The sequence below is a fragment of the Pipistrellus kuhlii genome, unplaced genomic scaffold (genome assembly GCF_014108245.1).
Source record: "Pipistrellus kuhlii isolate mPipKuh1 unplaced genomic scaffold, mPipKuh1.p scaffold_m20_p_6, whole genome shotgun sequence".
Classification (NCBI taxonomy): Eukaryota; Metazoa; Chordata; class Mammalia; order Chiroptera; family Vespertilionidae; genus Pipistrellus; species Pipistrellus kuhlii.
Window position 1 is genome coordinate 4,100,483 of NW_023425562.1, and position 6,000 is coordinate 4,106,482.

The window sequence follows — 6,000 nt, forward strand, 5'->3', positions numbered from 1 at the left end:
GCTTGTTGCACACAACTCTCCCCTCCGCCAGTCCCTGACAGGACCACCAGCCTGTGTGGTCAGCCTGTCATGGACACCTCCGTGTGGTGGGGGTGGGGACAGCTCATGCCCACCTGAGCCAGCCTCAGGCCTGACACCTCTGGCACTCTCTTGTGTTGAGCCAAAGCCTGCTGCCCAGAGCCCTCCTGTGCTGGCGCTGTCCGGGCATCAACGGGGGAGAACCACAGCTGGCTGAGACCCAGGCCCCGCTCTGCCCTTCGGAGGCCTAAGTCCCAGGAAGCAGGACTCGGCTCTCCCCAGCTCCCAGGGAGGGAAGGCTTTCACTGCTTGATTGGAAGGTGCCCAGACGGAGGGTTCTAACCCAGGGCAAGGACAGGGCCTGGCCTGCTGGACAGGTAAGAAAAGCTCCACACGGTGACCCCTCCTCAGCAGGCAACTCGGTCTGAGTGCCACTCTGCTTTCTCCAATTGCGTGTCATTAACATGTCAACAACTTCCCAGTCCTGGTAGCGCTTTAAAAGCTGGCAGCTCTAACAGCGCCCAGAGGAGCCCTGTGTGCCCGGTCCCCGCCTCCACCAGCACACCCATCGGCATGTGACTGGCCTCCGCCCAAAGGGGCAGTGGCTGGCCCAAGTGCACCAAGCAAATCAGGGCAGAGCCCTGGCCTGCCCCTTCTGGAGCTGTCCTGTCCTGCTCCACCACCCCCCCTCCCTGCACTTCCAATGCCAGGTTTTAAAACCCCACGGAATTGTATAGGGTACACATGCTATCTCCCATAAGGTCTAGTATCCAACATTTATAGGGAACTCATACATCTCAACAAAAGGAAGGCAAACAATCCAATCAAAAAATGGACAAAGGACCTAAATAGACACTTTTCAAAAGAGGACATACAGAAAGCCGAGACATGAAAACATGCTCAAAGTCACTAATCATCCGAGAGATGCAAATCAAAATGACAATGTGGTACCATCTCATACCAGTCAGAATGGCTACCATCAACAAATCAACATATAACGAGTGCTGGTGAGGATTCGGAGAAAAAGGAACCCTCGTGCACTGCTGGTGGGAATGCAGACTGCTGCAGCCACTGTGGAGAACAGTATGGAGTTTCCTCAAATAATTAAAAATGGAACTCCCATTTGACCCAGTAATCCCACTTCCAGGAATATATCCCCAGAAATCAGAAACACCAATCAGAAAGGATATATGCACCCTTATGCTCATCACAGCACAATTTACCATAGCTAAGATTTGGAAACAGCCTAAGTGCCCATCAGCAGATGAGAGGATTAAAAAACTGTGGTACATCTACACAGTGGAATACTACGCTGCTGTAGTGCTTTGTCCCATTCCTCACTTTTTTTAGCTGCTTGTTTTGGCATTTACCTGCATGTATCTAAATAACATGATTATTCTGCTATTTCTCCACCTTTTAGTTTTAAAAATTATCAAGTGGCTTCTTCTTTCCAACTATGGAACAAATATTTAGATCTCTTCCATTCAAACCCAACTTCTGCCTTTCCTAAAGTGAATTAATAACTGCATCATTGGATGGTTTGAAATATTGACTACATATACATATACATCTATATATCTCTATATAAAACCCTAATATGCAAATAGACCAAACAACCCAACAACCAGGAGCTATGATGTGTGATCACACATCAGCCACGGCAGGATGGTGGAGCAGGTGAGTGGGGGTGCCAGACCAAGGCGGAGCATCAGTAGCTGTCATGGGGCAAGCCTCTGATGGTTACTGAAAATTTTTTGCTCCCACATGCTGCGGTCCTTCCCAGTGCTCGCACCTGTTGCCGGCACTGAAACCGTTGCTCACACCTGCTGCCGGTGCCTGGTGCCAGCCCAAGCACTCAGCACCATCAGCGGGTGTGAGCAGTGGCTGCTGGTCCCGATTGCCCCTCAGGGCTTCTCCATGTCCCCCTGCTCCTGAGGGGCAATCAGGGCCAGTAGCCACCTCTTGCACCCATTGCTGGTGATGGCCCTTCTTGCCCCCACTGCTGGAGTCGCTGCTCACACCCACTGCCTGTGCTGGCCCCAAATGCTCCGCACCATCAGGGGGTGCGCGTGGGGCTGGTGCCATCAGCACTTGGGAGCAGTGGCAGTGGGAGCAGGGTTGCCAGCAGACAGGGGACCAGAGGCCATGGTGGGAGGGGCAGGAAAGGTGCACAGAGGATGGGCCGATACCCGCCCCTGTGCCTACAGCAGCCTCACGGCCCACAGTTCCTTTCAAGGTGCATGAATTCGTGCACTGGGCCCCTAGTAAATATATAAAAGCCTAAGTGACTGAATGACCAAATGACTGGTCACTATAATGTGCACTGACCACCAGAGGACAGATGCTGAACACAGGAGTTGCCCCCTGGTGGTCAGTGCACTCCCACAGCGGGAGTGCCGCTCAGCTGATTTGATGGGCGCCAGACGCAGGGCTCGCGGCAGCAGCAAGCCTACCGGGAGGCGATGGCAGGTGCAGCAAGGCCAGGATGAGCAGGAGCAGCAGGCAGCATTGGACTGCCGGTTTTGGCTCAATCCCTGCAGGCTACACCAAGGAACCCCAACAGGCGCGAGCACTGGACAAACCCCACGGATTTGTGCACCAGGTCTCTAGTATACATTTAATTGTCTCTTAAGCTCTCTGGTACAGCTGAAAATATCCTCTTCATACAGTAATACATAGGTTTCAGTTTTTCTGAGTTTTTTTTTCATCTTTTGGTTCTCACCTGGAGAGTTGCTCAGTTGTCAACTTAGCCCTTCCTTGCCATCACTCTGGAAATTCCCTTTGTCTTTGTTCTTGATGCATGTTCTGTTTCTTGGGGCCTATTTTCCTCTTTATTATTAATGTTGTTTATTTATATTTAAAAATATGTTTTTATTAATTTTAGAGAGAAAGGAAGAGGGAGAGAGAAACTTCGATTGGCTGCCTCCTGCATACCCCCTATTGGGGATCAAGCTCAAAACTCTGGGCATATGCTCTAACTGGGAATTGAACCCATGACCTTTCGGTGTGAGACAACACTCCAACCACCTGAACCACACTGGCCAGGGTTGGGAGTTCTTTATATATTCTGGATAGTAAACCCTTGTCATATATACAATCTGCAACTATTTCCTCTCATTCTGTAGGTTGTCTTTTGGCCTTCTTGATAATGTCCTTGATGCACAAAATTTTGATGAAGTTCAACTAATCTATTTTTTCTTTTGTTGCTTGTTGTTTTTTTGTGTCACATCAAGAATGCATTGTCAATTTCAAGGTCATAAAGACTTACCTTTGTATTTTCTTCTAAGTGTCTTACAGTTTTAGCTTTTATATTTAGGTAGTCAATCTATTTTGAGTTCATTTTGTATATGGTGTAAGGTAGGCATTGGACTTCGTTTTTTTCAACTTTCATTTTTTTTTAATGTGGAGATCCAGTTGTCACAGCACCATTTCTTGAAGAAACTGTTTTTCCCCCACTGAATAGATTACACTCTTATCTAAAATCAAGTAATCAATTATCCATAGATATATAGGTTTATTTCTGGACTCTCAATCCTATTCAATTGGTCTTTATGTTTGTCCATATGCCAGTATCAGACTACTTTGATTACTTTATCCTTGTAATAAGTTTTGAAATAAGGAAGATTGAATCCTCCAACTTTGTTCTTTTTCATGGTTGTTTTGGTTTTGGGGAGTCCCTTGCAATTCCACATGAATTTGAGGATCACCTTTTCTATTCTTGCAAAAAAATGCCATTGGTATTTTGATAAGGTTTGCATTGAATATGTAGATCACTATGGGTAGTATTGACATCTTACCGATATTAAGTCTTCCTACCCATGAACATGGGTGTCTCTCCATTTAGTTAGGTCTTCTTTCATTTCTTCAACATTTTATACGTTTCAGTATATGTCTTTCATCTCCTTGTTTAAATTTACTCCAGTGTATTTTATTTTTATAGATGCTATGATAAGTGGAATTGCTTTCTTAATTTCTTTTTTGGATTGTTTGTTGCAGGTATATAGAAATATAAGTGATTTTTTGTGTGTGTTGATTTTACACCCTGCAACTGTACTTAATTTACTAGTTCTAGCAGCTTTCTTTTGGATTCTTTATTTAGAAAATCACATCATCTATGAATAGAGATAGTTGTTACTTCTTCCTTTCAAATGTGGGCACCTTTTATTTATTTTTCTTATCTAATTGCTTTGGCTACAACTTCCAGTCCAATACTGAATAGCAGAGATGAAGGTGGGCTTCCTTGTCTTGCTCCTGACCTTGGGTAGAAACCTTTCAGTATTTTACCATTGAGTATAAAGTCAGCTGTGGGTTTTTTGTGTTTATTGTTTTATAACCTGTTCTTAGTTTTCTGACTGTCTTTATTGTGAATTGGTGTTGATTTTGTCAAATGATTTTTCTGCATCAATTGAGATGATCATGTGTTTTCCCCCTTTCATTCTAGTAATGTGGTGCATAATGTAGATTGATTTTATGTTGAACTATCCTTGTATTCCTGGGATATTCCTTTATTTTTTTTTCTTTCTTACCCTCTCATTTTGATGGAGTACATCTTCCAATGGCTTCCTGAGGAAGGGTGCAGAAGAGGTAAAAGTTTGTAACCTGGCTATATACAGGGTGTCCCAAAAAGTGTACACACACTTGAACAGCCGATAGCTCAATTCTGAAAATGAAATGTATTTCAATGAACACTGTCTTTATAATTATTCAAAGTGTGTGTATACATTGTGTGTGTGTGTGGGGGGAACCCTATATTCTGGGCAATATTCTCAACTTTATCTTTCACCACATGTTTAATTATTTTATCTTTGCAATCACATTTTAAATATCCCAAAGTCCTATCTTGTCTCTTAATGTTTCTTTTTCTTTTATAGCAGCCTTGGCTGGTTGAGAAAATATATATATATATATATATATATATATATATATATATATATATATATATATGTAAATTGATTTCAGAGAGGAAAGGAGAGAGAAAGAAACATTAATGATGAGAGGTAATCATTGAACGGTTGCCTCCTGCACACCCTCCACTAGGGATGGAGCCCACAGCCTGGCTGGGGACTGAACTCGTGACCCTTTGGTTCATAGGTCGACGTTCAACCACTGAACCATGCTGGCTATGTGCAGATTTAGTTTTCGACAAGTGGAAAAACAAACTCTTCTGTGATAGTTAAGAAAGGAAGAATGGGTGGAGATGGAAGGAAGGTGAGGTATTCCTCCTGATAACTTCTATTTTCTCCGTGACACAGATGGGGAAGACATCTCTTGAGATAATAGGGAAGGTAATGGGGTAGGAGGTAAAAGAGAAGTCAAAGCTAACTACCTCAGAAACCCGGCTGCTTCCTGAGCAGCCCTGAGGGTTCACACCAGAGCCAGAGACTATCAGTCAAGCATAGCAACCTATCTGCTCAGTCAGAAAAGTTCCTGGTCAAGGTGTGGAGGAGACAGGCTCTTGGACAGCTCCGTGGCTGATATTCTTCTAGCCAAGAGGTCCAGAAGAGCACAAGGTCAAAGGAATTAAGGATATTGACAAGGGATTGATGTGACTGAGTGTGGCATTTCTGTTACGTTCTTATCTGCTCGCACAGTCTCTGGGAACCTTAACAAATCCTAACTGTTCAGCTTGACATTTTTCCACGTGAAAGTTTCATGTTGTTGTGTTTTTGTTTTGTTTTTTTTTAAATTGAAGCCTTTATTGAATTTTCTACCCTTACCATTCACAAGCTGTCAAGGATCAGGCCTTTTCACATTGTTCTCAAAGGGTCCCCTTGTGTATATTTCTCCATGTAGACAGTATAACCCATTTATCTTTATTCTGTTTCTTATCATTAAAAGGGAATAAAAACCAGATTAGTCAGGACCCCTATAAGCAGAGAGAATGCTTTATTCTCTGCAGTAATGACAAGGTATTATTGATATTCCCTTTCTGATTTCTGGATATTTCACCATGAAAACAGAACACATTCTGAGTGCATATCA